Source organism: Podarcis erhardii, assembly GCF_964252035.2.
Source record: "Podarcis erhardii genome assembly, chromosome: 3".
Classification (NCBI taxonomy): domain Eukaryota; kingdom Metazoa; phylum Chordata; class Lepidosauria; order Squamata; family Lacertidae; genus Podarcis; species Podarcis erhardii.
In genome coordinates this window covers 69,260,966-69,278,214 of record NC_138507.1, presented here as the reverse complement: position 1 = coordinate 69,278,214, position 17,249 = coordinate 69,260,966, and the positions used below count along the sequence as shown (strand labels likewise).

Sequence of the window (17,249 nt, the reverse complement as noted above, 5' to 3'; positions counted from 1 at the left end):
ACGGCCCATATGTTCTAATTGTCCTGCTTTCAGACTCTTTACAGTGTTACAATTTTGCATTCCAAGTCAGTAAGTGAGTCATAAACAGAACTTCACATAAAAAGGCTCTTCTGATTATTATTATTTCTTTGCTTGATTTCAAAAAACAATAAACTCTGGACTTATTTTTCTTGGCATTGTATGTACTGCATTTATAGCACATCATTTCTGATTCTGCTCACGATAACACAAACCCTCTTAAGAAATCATATCTCACAAGCAGTATCTACAGCATCCATTCCTTTACAGGAAAGTCCATTTGTCGGATGTTTGGGGTTTCAAGCTTGACAAATGCTGAAAGGGAAACTCAAAGGCTGAACTCAATTTCTTGAACAGTCCACAAAAAAAAAAAAAAAAAAAGATCTTGCACCCAACTCCCTCCCCCAAGTGCCTTAAATACATAGTAAGTTTTGAAAGCAATTTGGTAGTTTAATGCATGACAATATGCGTGGAGAATTATTGAATAACACAATTTTAAAAGTGAGTAGACATGCACTCTAGTGGATTCTGCTCCAATGCCCCAACTTTATAATTTCTATAGCTGGCCTTCCCTCAAGTACCTTTCATTCAATCTTTTTAGTAACAAAGTGCTCAGGTTTGAATATGGCACTCCAAGTGGATCACCGTTATGCCCTATGAACAGTTTTAAATGCAAAAATGAATTGAACAGTTGCAGCTGCAAAGTCCTTGCAATACACATAAATATTCATGTACCACGTTTACTGTGTTTTATCAAAGTTGGTGTTTGCAAGCTTATCAGCAACTTTTCAATATTCAATTCTAATTTCTTTCAAACATTATTTTTCTTTGATATATTTACATTATTTTTCTTTGATATATTTATTTAAGTGTTGTTCTTATCAGTAATTCCTTTCCATTCTTATTTACCCGATCTTTTTCTCTGCATGTTCTAATGGACTCTTTGGTTTCTCTTAGTCTCACATCCATTTCAATCTGTTCTTAACCTGGATATTTATTCCACTTCCTTATTTTGCATTTCACTTCCCCATACCACATAGATTTTATTTATTCCAGTCTCCTTATAAACAATACAGTGGCTTTTACAATTCTTATCCATCTTCTTTGTATCATTGTCTATGTTATGAACTATGTTATGTTAAAATATGTGTCCACCACTCACTTTTGTTTCATTCAAAACACTCAGTGTTGATGTCAGCAGTAGAAAAACTGGAACAGGATGAGGAAAAGTACAAATGCAAGTAGGAGTTTTTCCCTTTCCCCGTCACCATGCATGTGAGAACTACCTGAAGGGTTTTCTTTTCAGCAGCAACCACTAATACATTGTGCCATTAATTTAAGAGGTATCTTTCACTAGGTACATAGAAGTGAGCTTAAATATATACCTTGTACCAGCATTCCATGATATAGTATTATCTTGAGATTGAACAAGTCACAAAACATAGCATACCAATATATTTAACATTAAAGAGTAAAAGGTTCACAAGGACATAAAGTGGAAGTTATTTTACTCTAATCTTTACTTTGAAAAAGGCAATGAGGCTCATTGAGGTAGCAGTCTTATAGGCATCTGCTAAGGGTACGCACACAAGGTGGAAAAGGTATCCCAAACGCAAGTTTAACACACATCAGTTAACTTCAAGCACTAGATATGAAGGCATTTAGGAAGATGGTGATTATGCCCATTATTATTAAATATTTGCACAGATTTGAATTGACAAGGGACTGATATTGTGTTACTCCGAAATGCTTATCAACACACAACCTTTGCTTTTGACCAAGCTGTTGCCAAAGATTCCTACCAGTTTATTAAAAGGAGTGTGCTATTCTACTTGTAACACACTCTGGAACTCCAAAATATAGATAGCTAACTATCAGCTACTGACACTGATTATCACTAAGTTTACTTCTCTGGTGTAAGCAGAAAAAGGGGTTCAATTAAAAGAGGTAACCATATGCTTTTTATTGCACGATACCATAAGGAAGCACCTGAAATAAACACATATGTGGAGTTCTCAATTACAGTACCGGGTCAAATGAGACAGATGATAAAAAAAGTTTAAACTGTGTGTATGAATGCAATAGTATGGCTTAAACATTAAGATAACTTAAATTACATTATTAATCATTTTTAAAAACTTCAAACTTGCATCCACTTAGACATTTATGAGTCCCAGAGTTGGACAGATACATGTATAACAGGGATGCAGGATTCCACCCTTAAAATTTGTGTTATTGCAATGCAACACAATGTAAGATTATGCTAATCCAAACCAAGACACATTTTATGCATATTCATTATTGTAATATTTTGCAAATGGTCCACCACCAATTAAATGCATAAAAAATACAGCAGCAACAATCAGAAATTGCCATATTTTTTGCTCTATAAGACGCACCTTTTCCTCCTAAAAAGTAAGGGAAAATGTGTGTGTGTGTCTTATGGAGTGAATGCAGGCTGCGTGGCTAAGCCAGAAGCCAAAACAGGGAGAGGGAGTACTGTGCAGCGCTCCCACTCGCTGTTCTAGCTTCTGGCTTAGCTGCGCAAAGCTTCCGCAGGGCAGCGGGATGAAGGGAGATGGGGGAAGGGACAGAGGGCAGCTTACCCGCGCACAGACTCTTCCGGGCAGGGGGAGCCTTCATCCCGCTGCCCGGGAGAGGCTTCAGTTGCTATCCCAGAAGCCAGATCCCTCTTGCTGTTCTGGCTTCTGGGATTCAGAATTTTTTTGCTTGTTTTCCTCCCCCCAAAACTAGGTGCATTTTACTGTCTGGTGTGTCCTATAGAGCGAAAAATACGGTATATTCACAATGTCTTGATCTATTTTATCATTTCTGTAGCTTCACTGATTAGGCTCTTTAATATATAGCATATATAGTCACAGCAGCAACAAGAGGCCTATGCCATAACACTTCCTCTAGACTCCTCAGAAAACACCATTGTTGGGAGTGGAGGCAGGGCTCATCCAGAGACATTAAACTGAAAACTGTATTTCATGCTTCCTTTTCTCAACCCAAACTACTAGCTTCTAGAAAAGAAACCAATGAACTTTAAAATGCCATCCTCTTTTCTTACACACTAATATATTTATTCTGAGATGGCTTTTAAACTTTTTGAGTTGCAGGATCAGGCATTTGCTATCTCTTTTTTATGCTGTTGGATAAATCTATTGTGACTACAGTACTAAGCAAACAAATCACAACAGAAACAAAAAATAAATCTGTTTTTAATGAACTACATGCAAGTCAATTCTTTGTGGTGCCACTGGAAGTGTAAACAGAAGTTAAAACAATATTTAAACCCAAATACATGCATTTATCACACCCAATGGCCAAAACAATACCACAGGCTGAGACAAGCAGGCTGCACAGCTTAATGCTGTTGCCCTTCACATTATTATTACTATTTTTTTGACAGTAGTAACTGACTTATATTTTTATTCACTTTTTATTCTTACTCTCTGACCTTCTTCAGGTCCTCTGTTTAGCTCTCCCTCCTAGTTTATATTTAATCAAAATTACCTGCCCCTTAATTATCTTGGAGTGACCAAAACATTCTTCAGATTCATGAACTACAGAGATCGATTTCCATGAGCATTTATTTATTTATTTATTTATTTATTTATGTTGTTGTTGTTGTTGTTGTTGTTGTTGTTGTTGTTGCTGCTGCTGCTGCTGCTGCTGCTGCTGCTAGGAGTCTTACTGTGGCTTCCATGCTCACAAAAGGGGGTTTTTGAGCCGAAATCTGCCTTTTCAGTGGTAGTGCTAAAGTTGTAGAGCTTCAGACAGCATCCCCATATAGTTTTAGGTGGCTTGTTAAAACATTCCTAATTCAACAGGGTTTTTTGGAACTTAAAACTGTTTTGTTTTGCTGCTTTGTACAGACTGTATTATTTTATGCTACTGACAGCTTTGATTTTTTTAAACCTGTTTTGTTTCACAATCCATTTTATTATTGTGCATTTTATTCAAAAGTTGTATAGGTATTTGGGAAAAATGATTAAGAAATATGGGTAACAAAAACCTTATTGCGATCAGAAATGACATGGACACTGTCCATGAGATAAATTCCACTCCTCCGAATTTTTTATTTTAAAGGATAGAATTTTCCCATAATATCTTAAGAGCCAATAAAATTCATCTGTAGAAATCACTGTTGCAAGAAGATCAATTGTCTAAAAACAGCAGAAAGGCAGACTTCCAGTACAGTATGATCACAACTTCACATTTTTAACATGTGAAATTTCAACTTCTACGCAGGAAGACTGGCCAGTTGAACTCACACAAATAAAATGCATGGAAGGCAAAGAGTTTAAAAGCTCTTTTCATGCAGGGCTTTTGTGGAATGGAAAGAGCTTCTAAGCTCTCGGTCTTGCTTACTGGGCTGTGGGGTGCTCTTGCAAAGTCCCATGAGAATTCAGTAACCAAGGCAAGGAGCTTCAACGCTCACTGCTTTGCTTGGGGTGTCAAGGCCCGCTTGGCACAAAGCTCTGGGAAGGGAAGGATGCTCGCATGGGACAGTTCCACCAAGGGGGTGCACTTCAAGTATATGTATTTTTGCATATATGCACCATCTCGGGGGGCGGGGGGAGTAACAACTGTACAAGATGTGATCATACTGCATTACACTACACTTAATCATGCTTCCTGCTGATTACCAGGCACTGGGGCAAGTGTTAACAAACTGCTATTTCTTTCTGTGTCTGGAGAGGTTCTGAAGTCTTAGCAAAGGGATAAGGGATCTTTTCCAGCTCAATGGCTGTATTGCCTTGTGAGAAACCTTGCATTGGGGGGGGGGACACCACAAAGGTAGGTGGGGCAAGAGAAGCATCTCTTTATACTGTAGGCTACATTTCAGGCACACAAAAGTCACGAGTTTAACACATACCATATTTTTCTGTGCATAAGACAATTCTTTTTGCTATTAAAAAATTGGGTGAAAATTGGGTGTTGTCTTATACACAGATAGTGAATGCAGAGGGGGGACGTGCAATTAATGGCAGCAGTAAGCAGGAGATTGGCAGCGGTGATTGGGCAGGTGATTGGTGGCTGCGGCAAGTGGGCGGGTGGGCTGTAGGTGGTGGCGATTGGGAATTGGCGGCTGCAGCAAGGTGTGTGATTGGCAGTGGCTTTGGCAAGAGATCGGCAGTGGTGGGCAGGCAGGTGAGCGATTGGCGGAAGTGACCTCCCCTACCCCCACAAGCTAAACAACTTAATTTCTTAATTTTGGGTTTAATAAAATAGGTGTCATCTTATACATGGGGGCGTCTTTTACATGAAAAAATATGGTACTTCTCCAAATAGCTAAGCAAGAGTTATTATCATAGTTTAAGGGCATCTTTCAGCCAAGGAAAACCTGAAGCGTATGTAACCTGAGGTACCACTGTAATGCAGCTGTGTCAGAACAAGCTCCACCCACGGCAGCAAGAAGTGCCACAGAAAACTAACTGCACTGTTAATAAATTTTGCTGGGGGGGGGCAGAACCCTAGAATGGGAGGCAACCTTATTGACATTGGCATTCACATTGGGGAAGGGCATGTACAAAAATACATCTATTCTATTTCATATAGTTATATATTAACACAGGAAAAAATGTATGCTGGTCATATATCCTCCACATTTATGGCAAATTATTAATCAAGTCCCACCTGAAACAATTTGTTAAATTGATTTTAATCACTGGGCCTCTCATGTGAAGCTTTGTATAATCAGCATTTCATTTACAAAATTAATTGCCTGATTGATTCTCAAGAGGCAGTAGCTGTCATTACACTGCTGTCATAACTTTTGAGAAGGGGTGTCACAGCATGGAATTCTGACAGTATGAAAAGCATTGCTATTTAAAACTGAGGATGGGGGTGAAAATAAATGTAGTGACTTCACCAAGAAGCTTTTCAGCCTAAAATAAAGTTTTTTGTGTTTTTTTCTTTAAAAAAAAATCCTGACAGTTTTAATACGACTTGTGACTCCCATCTTCCACTCACTGACTTAATTTACAAATATACTATTCAGCATTTCTTACTGAGAATCACTGTCAATTTAAGTCAATTATACCATGGCATTTCTAGATGAATATAACAAGGTTGTTGGTAGATCAGGGGGTCAGCTGCTCAGAGGTTAGTGTTAAGGTTGATTTGCAATTTGTTTGTTTTTAAAGATTTCAGAAAAGCCAACTGACTGAATAAGAGCACAACTCTCCCAGCTTTTCTTTAGGCTTTTATCTGCTATATGTTGTATACAGAGCAGTGGTTTTTCAACCAGTGTGCCGTGGCACCCTGAGGTGCCTTGAATGATGGCCAGGGGTGCTGCAGGCAACACTGGCCTCTGTCCCTCTTTCCTTCCCTCCCTCCCCTGATGCCCTCTCACATCTCTGCCTCCCAAGGGCTTGCACAGCTGTTTGTTGCAACAGCTCTGGCTACAAGCTCCGCAGGCAACTGGTGTCTCTGGGGCTGGGCAGGGGGTGCTTCCCGGGCTCCTGTGGGGCAGTGTGAGGAGGTGCTTCTCTTTGGGGCGGGGGGGGGGGCAGCTTAGAGAACAGGGCAGCAGCTGTGGCAGCCCAAAGGACTCCTAAGGAGAGGGTAGGGGAGAGGAGGCCGAGAGAATACTCCACAAGGGAGGGTGTTCAAAGAGGGGTGAGGGGCTGCCAGCTCTGCAGGCGAGGGGTGACAAAACTGGGCTCCTGAGCCCCACAGGGATGCTGCAGAAAGAATGTAGTTGGTCAAGGGGGCCATGGACCCAAAATGGTTGAAAACCTCTGATCTAGAGGGAATTGAGCTCATTTTCTTGAGAAAGAGAGACTCAGAAAAAAACAGGTTCCTTGAATCACAGCTGTTGACTACCTGTTCAATAAGCAGTGCCAGATAAGGCCCAGAGGCAACAAACACCATGGGCAATGCATGGTCTCTGCCCTATTATTTGTCTAGGTCCTGCTGTCTTAAATCAAGGGAAACAATTTTGCTACTTTGTCTCCCTGTTTCCCAATGCATTGTATCTATTTATATGAGGCAATATTTTAAGACATTTACGGTAACTGGTTTTTAAAAAAAAAAAATGAAAAGGAAGGGCTGGGCTAGGTTGTTAGAGGCCATTAAAGATGCTCCTTAGTATTTACATCTTCCAACCTTTGCCAAGTATCCCTGACTGATTTTTACATTTCTCAGATGCAGTCTAGCTACTCTACTGAGCAGAAGAAATCTAAACTCCTTGAACGTGCACTATTAGACTGCTAATTAATAACTTCCCCTGAAGCTTCCAAAGGCTTTCTAAGCTCAATGACCAAGAAGTGGTTTGCTAGAGGGAATTTACACATTCTGCCAGACTGCTTGCAGAGCTTGTGATCTCTAGCTGAACCTAGGACCTTGGGAATCAGGGATTTTGGCAGCAATCGTCTACATAACTCATGTACCTGATCCCGTACGTGCATTTTTTAATATTTATTAAAATATCTCATGTGATGACCACACTTCAAATTGACCTTTCCTTAAAATGAGACTGAATTCAATTGGTCTGAATTGTTCTTTCAATATATGTAATTGGGCCCAAACAGCAAGCCAGTTCTGTCAGAATACTTAGACATAAACAGCAATAGGACTAAACTGGACTGTATCCCTCTACTCCACCTTAACTGATTTGTGGGTCACAGCTTTTAATCATGTACTGTTGGCTTTTATGCCAGTGAAACTATATAACGAAAACAATTTGCCAGTTTTAAGTTGTTTCAAAAGGGGTATCTATTTTAAATAATTTCAGAAAGCAAAAGCAAAAAATTGAAAACATATTATTCCCATCACTCACAAAATCAAAAGTAAAAAAGTGGTAGCTATAAGCTAGACTTGAAAAATATTTCCAGTTCCTAGGTAACACTATCAAATTTCTAAACAAAATAACTGCATGGAATGGGGGATGGATAAAATTGGGTTTTAGACAGAGGCATCTAATTTTTAGCACCTAGACAAGCAGATAATCAAGATTTTCCTAACTTTGGACATGTAGACATACATGGAAAAGGGGAGATATGATGTACTAGTTAAATATTTTCACTGCAGGAGGAAACAATGATTTACACACATGCTTACAGAAAGCTTTACAGAAAGCTTCAGCCACACAAGATCTTTCGTATAATGTAACTCACTCCCAAGTATCACTTTACAATTCTGATTAGGTCTTACAAAAATCTTGTTTATTAAATTGCTTTTCTTAGACATGCATAGCTGCTAATTTGTTTCCAACTAAATCATGTATCATCTGGAAATATTATATTGCAACACTGAAACAACACTCTAGAGAATACATTTCATCTGGATTTTAGAATTTAAAAGACTAATACTATACAGTTGTAAATTTCCCTTTAAAAGGAAAAGAGGATGCATTGTAGCAGTAGAAGTCCAGTGAAAAACAATTACAGTTTCTTGTGTGTTCGATTCATATATTCAAGAATGTATCACTGAGGATCATTTCAAGGATACGTGAAAGCAATGATTCAGCCACAATTACTGCTTTTATAATAATGCACCCAGCAAAGAAGCACCATAGTTCACTGTGCAAATGGTCATACAGAGAAAATAAATAAAAATGCAAACTGCATAGAATGATTGCTTATTTGATAAATAAACTGTACAGTATTAGAGGATAAATCATCCTATAAAATATTAGCATCTTCAAAGGTCTGAGAACACTACAGCAGTTAGCTACAGCTCAATTTGTTCAGAAACATAAAAATTGTACAGAATGCTGCCGCTGTCCAACCTGCAAAACAGCTTTGGAGCCAGTGGTTTTATCAGATTTCCCAGCCCACCATTTTACCTTCCAAACTGTTTTACAGGGTCCCCCAACTTTCTAAAACAGCTTTTCAGGTGGAGGGGGGAGGAGATCAGAGAAAATTACTTCATCTCCTCCAGCTGGATCAAAAGCTATTCCACTAGTGAGACAACAGCTTTGGATTCTGCCCCCGCCCCCCCGTTTACAATTTGAAAAATTCATAATGCATTGCAGATTCAACAGTGAAGATGTTTAAAGTGACTGACTGAACTAGTATAATGTCAAATGTTCATATTCCAATTGCTTGGGGAATAAATGTGCAGGATTGTTTGCAAGACGGGGAAATGGCCAAATAAACTAGCATTAAAACCTCACACAGGCACTGGCAACTGAAGAAGCCTATGTGGGGGAGGCTGAGAACTTCAAAAAGATCCCAGGAAGTAAGATAGTTAAGAAGCCAGAAGAACAGCAAGCAGCAGGAATCTGAAGTTGATACACAAGTGAAAGATTCAGGGATTACGCACAGACAAAAAGGTACACTTCTGCATTCTCATCAAAGCTGTTCTACATGCAAACCTTCCATTTTAAAAATTGAGTATAAAACATATGCAACTTCTATGAAAGTAGGAAATACAGTAAAAAAAAAATATTTCCACAAAACTCACTTGGGAGTTCTTAACCTGGTGCAAGACGTCAGCTTGTAGAACCAATTGGGAGCAGTGACCATAGTGCTATTAAGTAAAATATACATATAAATGGGCAATTGCCCCCAAAATCCAGCATGATCACATTTGACTTCACAAGAGGAAATCTCCCCAAAATAAGGGGACTTGTAAAATGGAAGTTGAAAGACAAAGTCACAAGGGACAAATCACATCAAAATGTTTGGAAGTTGTTTAAAAACACAATATATCAGTCATAGCTGATAGCTTGATGAAGACAACCCAGGGTGCTGCAGATAAAAAGGCGAATTCCATACTAGGGATCATTATGAAATAATGGAAAATGAAACTGCCAATATCATAGTGCTGTTATACCAATCTATGGTGCAACCACATTTAGAAGACTGTGTACAGTTCTGGCCTTTTATTGTAAAATTGGAAAATGTTCAGAAAAGGGCAACCAAAATGATCAAGAGGTTGGAGCAACTCCCCTATGAGGAAAGGGTACATGGTATGGATGGAGCTTTTCAGTTTAGAGAAAATGTGACATGATAGAAGTTTATAAAATTATGCATGGCATGGAGAAAATGGGTAGAGAAGAGTTTTTCTCCTTCTCCAATGAAGCTGAATGTAGGAATGTTGAAAGGACTCAGGACAGTCAAAATATTCACACAGTGCATTGTTAAACTCCATAACTTGCTCCCCCAGGAGGCAGTGGTGGCCACAACTTGGACAGCTTTAAAGGAGAATTAGGCACATAAATGGAGGTGAAGGCCATCAATAGCTACTAACCGTGATGGCTTAGCTCTGCCTCCACAGTCAGAGGCATTTTGCTTCTAAATACCAGTTGCTGGAAACTGCAAGAGGGGGCAGTGCTCATGTGATTCAGCCCTCTTGGCAATTTCCTGTAGGCATCTGGTTGGCCACTGAGTAAAGGATGCTGGATTAGATGGTCCACTGGCCTGATCCAGCACATTCATCTTACGTTCTTACAACATAAACTGTGGTCTTTCTTCATTCAGCCATATCTTCTTTGGACTTTAGTTTCCACCTCCTGTAAGATTGCTGAAATAAATACACGTGTGCTCCTTCTGCCATATTCTTTTCATCACAAAACAAAATACGTCCCCCAAAGGATTATTTCACCCTTAACTCATGTAAAATAACCACAATTCCTTTTATGTGTTATTTTACAAAAACTAATTTCCTCTGTTTTTCTTTGGGACACAGACTGCAATCCAAACCCATGTATCAGGAGGGAGCCCCATTTAATTCAATAGGATTTATGTCTGGGTAGACATGGTTACAACTGCAGCCTAAGGCTGCAATCCTAAACACGTTTATTAGGGCATTACGTCCCATTAAACACAGTGTGACTTACTTCCACAGAAACATGAACAGAATTGTCCTGCCATACTAAGAATCATTGAAATCCCACAAAAAATCTAAGGTGTATCACCATAAGTAGATAAATTTGAAATTTGATATAAGCAGCTCTCAGAATAATCTAATTAGAACAATGCAAGTAAAGAAAATGTATCTGACCGCAAGAAAATGAAGAACTCAAGGTCTACAAATAACTTTGATTCTGCTCTACACAATGAAACCGTGGGTCTAAAGAAAACACAGTCAAGAAGTGAAGTTAGCCTTCTTATGCTTAGTTTTCCTCTTATACAGAGTATTACACAGTTAGAATCTGGAAGGAAGCAACTTTTAATCAGGAATGCAATTACTTATTTAATCTGCAATTACCCCCTTAGCAATAACCCACAAGGTTATATAAAATGCACTAGACTGATCAGGACTGTAATAAAATATCTACAGACCCAGAGGAATGGGGGGAAATGGACTGGAAAAAACTGACTGGACACTTGGAGAGTAGGAAGAAATCATCCAAAGGAAAACAACTTGAATGATACTACGCAGGCACTGAAAATGTCATTAAAAACCTAAAACAGATTTCTCCTAAGCAGAAAATGTTTTGATAAGCAAAGAAATGGTAGTGGATTGATTCCGCTTCAGTAATGAAGAGGTTTACAAAGCATATCATTCTTTTTATTTTGTAAGCTGTGTTTTGCCTGCTTTTCTTTCTTTGTAATTGGGGCTGCTTTGCCAGGTTTTTGTGTATTTGAGGAGTAGGTTTTTGCTTGTTTTTAAGAGTTTGCTTCTTTGGGGATGGAGCAATTTGTATTCTCTTATTAGGGTGATTGATTGTGTCTGTGCTTTGTATGTTTTTAGTAGCTGTTTCCTGCGTGTTGTTTGTTTGGGTGCTGTTGGCTTTTTTGTTATTCATATAATTTAGGGGACATTTTTTGGCAGGTCTTGGGGATGGTGGTTTTCTCCCCCTTCTGTTTTGTTTTTGGGGTGCAGGTGTTTTTCCCTATTTGACCATCATGAGTTTTTCTTTTGTGATGTGCATGACAATTTCTTAAATTTCCAAATGCACCCCCAAGCTTCAAAAGGGGTTGGGATCCCTACAATAAACCATAGTTCACAGAATCATAAGGGTTGGCATTTGGGCCCTGCAGGGTTCTTGTTCCTTTAAGCAGGTCAAATTTCAACTGCTAGTGTGGAAATACAACTAGGGAAAAATATTTATCTGCTGGCATTCTACCTGAAATCTTATTTGTGTGTGGCTCCTGATTTAGATCTATCTTACATGCAAAAGATTACAAATTGGCGTGACACAAAGCATATGCACATTTTACACACATTTCTGCCCCCTTTTGCGGGTGCATGGAAAGACCCAATCTACATACAGTAGAACCTCTACTTACAACCGCCTCCACTCGCAGACATTCCAAGTTGTGACTACGGCAAACCTGGAAGTAACCGGTGGGTTTGCCGCCACTCGCGCATGCGCAGAAGCAGGCAATCACCACCCACACCTGCACACAACGGCGCCTCTCCCAGCAACCCGTTTCGCCATAAGACAGGCCTCTGGAACAGATTGTGGTTGTGAGTAGAGGTTCCACTATACAATGTTCTGGGCCCATAAAATCCTGTTGACAGCCTTCATTCTATTAATAAAGCCACATAACACTGCTGACTCAACACAATCCTAGAATCTATTTCACATATACTACTACCAATCCAGGATTCCCCATCCTAATGCCTGTACAACTTATTGCTGTATATTTGTTGTTGTTGCTGCTGCTTTGTCTGAATGCATTACTTTTGCATTTGTTTGCTTAATTTCAATGTGTGAGTTTCAGCCCCATTTTCATTTTGAATTTTCTACAGTGGTACTGTGGGTTACGAACTTAATTCATTCTGGAGGTCCGTTCTGAACACAAAACTGTTCTTAACCTGGGGCACGCTTTCGCTAATGGGCCTCCTGCTGCCACTGCGCTGCCGGCGCCCAATTTCCGTTCTTATCCTGGGGCAAAGTTCTCAACCCAAGGTAAGTATGTGCGGGTTAGTGGAGATTGTAACTCAAAGTGTTTGTAACCCAAAGCGTTTGTAACCACTGTACTCATCCTCTATTGTGCTGTTTTGTTTCATCCAGAAAGTTTATCCTCTGAATAACTTCATTTAAGGTACTGAAAAAAATGTTGAAAGTACCAGTCTGGGGCTAGAGCTTTGCAGCAACTCACTCAACACTTCCCTCCTGTTTAATAAAGAACCTGGCTCCTGGTTTAAACCAGTTAGTTAAAACTTGGCTACTAAAACAAGCTAGGATCAAAACCCAGCATTTCTTATTTCAATAAACTATGTCAACCGAGTATAACTAATTTAAACCCGAAGACAAATGCTCTGAACTCCTTCTCCAGCTGCACCAAAGGAGAGATGAGGGAATCAGCCTAAGTCTCACCTAGATCAATTCACATATCGTTTAAAGCATGATTCAGCATTATATGCAAAATGGGCAAATAGCCACATATAATTCTTATTCTTTTCTACCTCCATCCATTTGTGCCCCAGCCACTCTGGGCAGCTTCCAGCATATATAAAAACACAGAAAAACATTTAACCTTAGAAAGCTTCCCTACACAGGGCTCTCTTCAGATCTCTCCTAAAAGATATATAATTACTCATTTCCTTGACACCTGATGGGAGGGCACTCTACAGGGTGGGCGCCACTACCGAGAAGGCCCTCATACTGCTAAACCATTGTTTAATATTACACATTTGAATTAACCTATGACTGAAGAAGCGAAAAGTTGTGATAGCAGCTTAGAATGTAAGTCTGAAGATGAAGGCAACTGAATGGACAGAATTTCCTTCTTTAATAAACCCTGGATTGAAGAAAGAGACTCCTAAAAATGATTTAGAAACAAATCAGTTTGGGAATTTAAAGACATATCGGCTTTCCATTAACTCATTAAGTTGATGTAGTCTGGGCTTCCAGATGAATCTCCATTAATTTCTACTCTGACCTCAGCTAGTCCACCTGCTAATTAAGCCTCATCATCTGAGCAGACAGACCATCCTCCAAACCACAGTTTGAATGACTTGAACCAAACAACAGGCTTGGGCTGTCCCTCCTCCACATGTTGCTTAAGACTGCAATCAAATCCCATTGAATTCAATAAAACTTACTTTGAAGACACCATTAGGATTGTGCTGTGATACATCACTTCCTGGTCTTATCAACCGCTGCTTGCTGTTGCATTCAAACCAGCAAATCAATGATTTGAATGAATCCTTCGAACCAGGATTATGAAACAATATAAAAGTGTGGTTTGCAATCCTGCTTTGGAGGGTTTGCTCAAGCCATTATTCAGATGTAATGACAAACAGTAATTTAATTAAACCAGAAAGTAATGCATTAAACTCTGTGTGTGAGCCAATACAAGCCTGTGGCTAGTTTCCTATCATCCAAACCATATTTTGAAGAATCATCAGAATGCTTATTATGGCATCTATAGCACTAAAGAACTTGCTTTTTATGTCTTGTATATACCCAATCCAAACATACACAAAATGAGAACTTTAATAAATGATCATTCAGCAATTAGCAGATGTCGGCTAAAAATTTCCAAAAGCCATTTGGATGCTATGTTACTATAATGTTAACATATTTTTAATTAACATAAAAAAGAAAATGTTTTGTATTTCCTTGTTTTTTATCATAATTTTCAATTAACATTAAAAAGAATTGCAGCTACTATAAATACTTACCTGGGAGCACATCCCATTAAGACCAGTGGGCACCACAATTTAATAGAAATTAAACAGCATTGAACTGTTAAGTGATCAGGAATCTAAGACAAAATATCTATCAAAATAAATGGATGCCAAATACACAATAAAAGATGCAATTTTATGCAGCGTTTCAGAAAGTACTGCTTAAAATATTATTTCCTTGATGCAGTTTTTCCATATTTGAGGAAGCATTTGCTAAAGTTAATTTGCTTACATCCATTTTTCGTTACTTATGTCATGCACAGATTTGAACTGAACCTCTGATATAGATATCATAAACTAACACGTTGAAAGTAGCTATGACATCTCCCACACAAATTTAGGTCCTCATAGTATAAAGAAAAGTGGTGAGAAACCAGATATAATGAAAGAGAAAGGTGCTGTTTACACATTTATCTGTTAGGCTCACACGTTTCCAAGTACATTGCCAGTTACTTTAAACAGCAAGTGCTGCAATAATTTGGCATCCATCCATCTGACAATTTGATTCACACCTCATTTGCTACTTAAGTTAAAATATTTCAGACAACCTTGAGAAAGCACCTCTTGTCTCCAGAAAAATGCATATTTTTATAACAATGCCAAAGGTCTCAGCAAACACTATAAACACAGATCTTTCAAAAAAATCCGTCCTTTCAAAGATGTTATCTGGAGTTGTAATATGCATGCACATGCACACATAACACTGATTTCAGACTTTGGCACCAGTTCTGAGGTGGATACTTTAAGAGGTAAGCAGGTTTTGAATATATTATGCTTAATTGGTGGCAACAACTTAAAATGCAGACTTCAATACAGACAATGCAGGAACTTTAACATGTTGGAGCTAGAAATAGGAAAATAATGTTTCACAGCATTAGGATTCTTAGGGTATCCAGTGGTTGCACACTTACACAAAGTTCCTCCACCCAATTTCAGCTTATTTACTCCTCCCTGTATTGCACAGCCCACACAGTTCAAGATGTCCACAGGCCCTCTGGGGAGGCTCTTAGGGGAGTACAGGAGTTGCACGATGGAACTGAAAATAAGTTACACAAGTTGCCCCTCTGCTTTAGCAACCACTGGATATAACCATAAGGTTGAATCCTATGGACTCAATGTACAGAATGGGTTTATCAGTTTCCTTAGCCCCTTTTCGGAAGCGGACTATTGACACGCACGGGCTGCTCTAAACTAGATTTCAGTGTCATGCTTGACTGGTGTTCACCACTTCTCCAGCCACAGTTCTACTTCTGCATATGAGGACAACTTCCATCGCCAACATCCAGAGGCACTTATCTAACTATATGCCAACCATACAAAAGCTGTAGTATGTTAAACTGAATTGCTGCATGTTCAGATATGTAATTTTATACATGGTGGGAGCAGACATCATCTAACACACGAGAAAACTGTGGCTAAAGAAGCAGACATCTAATGTAGGCCTTAGTAAGCATTTTAGTTACTTTTAAAATATTTTATTTTAATGAAGTAACCGAGTCTTCCCCAACCTGGTATCCTCCAGAGGTTTTGGATTCTCAGCTTTCAACAGCCTCCATCAGCATGGCCAATGGTCTAGAATAGGAGGGATTCTTTTTCATCAATAGCAAGTGGCCACCAGCTTGGAGAAGGCTAGTGTAACCATCTGGAAAGGTTAGCATAGCTATTCACAGGCAAGTTCCACAAGACCTAGTCGAAAACACAATACAAAGTATTGTGTTACAAAACACCTCACCCTATTCAAAATAATGGTCTCTGTCGGGCCAAAATTGGTTCTGTATCAACTGGAGGTAGCCAATTTGGAAATAGCATTGGGTAATTTCACAGAACACATGCAAGTAGGTCTGTGCAACTGGTCTGGCCGGATCCCGAACCAAATCAGACAGACCAGGGAAGCCCTGGCTCACCCCAGGCTGTCAATGGGTGTGCCTCCTCCATGAGAGGTCCAGAGATAATATGAGAATGGGCCTTTGCTGCAGTGGCTCCCCATTTGCCAAATGCTCTCCCCAGGGAGGTTTAACTGGCACCTTCATTATACATCTTTAGGTGCCAGGAGAAAACATTTCTCTTCAACCAGGCCTTTGGCTGATTAACAGTCTATATCTTTTTAAATGTATTTGAGGGAGGAAGAGGTTATTTGTTTGTTTTGTTCTTATTATGTATTTTGTGGTTTTATTCTGTATTGTATGCTGAGAACTGTCCTGAGATCTCCGGGTGAAGGGTGGCATACAAATTTTAATAATAAGAATAAATGCAAGCAAGGTGAAAAATGCTTCTTATCACACTCTAATACTTTTAAGTGCTATATATTGGACCTTTCATGAATTCCAAGCCTTAAACTAGAGAAACAACAATACAGAAAAGCAAAATGAGCATACAATCAAAGCTTTCGTAGAATCAGAGAAAGCAAAAGTTCCCAATGCACTTGGTTGTACTATAGCTACCAATGTGAATCCTACAGACTAGCAGATATCTTTATCATAGCTGGATGACTTGTCATCATGCACACTATTTACTAAATAATACTTTATTTTTAAGACAGTCAATTTAAAATATAAATATGAAAATTTCTATTCATGAAATTAAAGCACTCACACTAAATCCACATTCGATTTAGTCCAGTTCTGGAGCCATTACAAGCCTTAGATTCACAACAACAAGCCATGCTGTGTGAAAGACCCTTAAAA

The 17,249-nt window shown here is 39.0% G+C and overlaps 1 protein-coding gene across 11 annotated transcripts in view; it reads right to left on the bottom strand.

Moving 5' to 3' along the window:
* ARID1B (AT-rich interaction domain 1B) overlaps positions 1 to 17,249 on the bottom strand; it is a 356,667-nt gene that overhangs the window by 321,958 nt on the left and 17,460 nt on the right. The window lies entirely within an intron of this gene.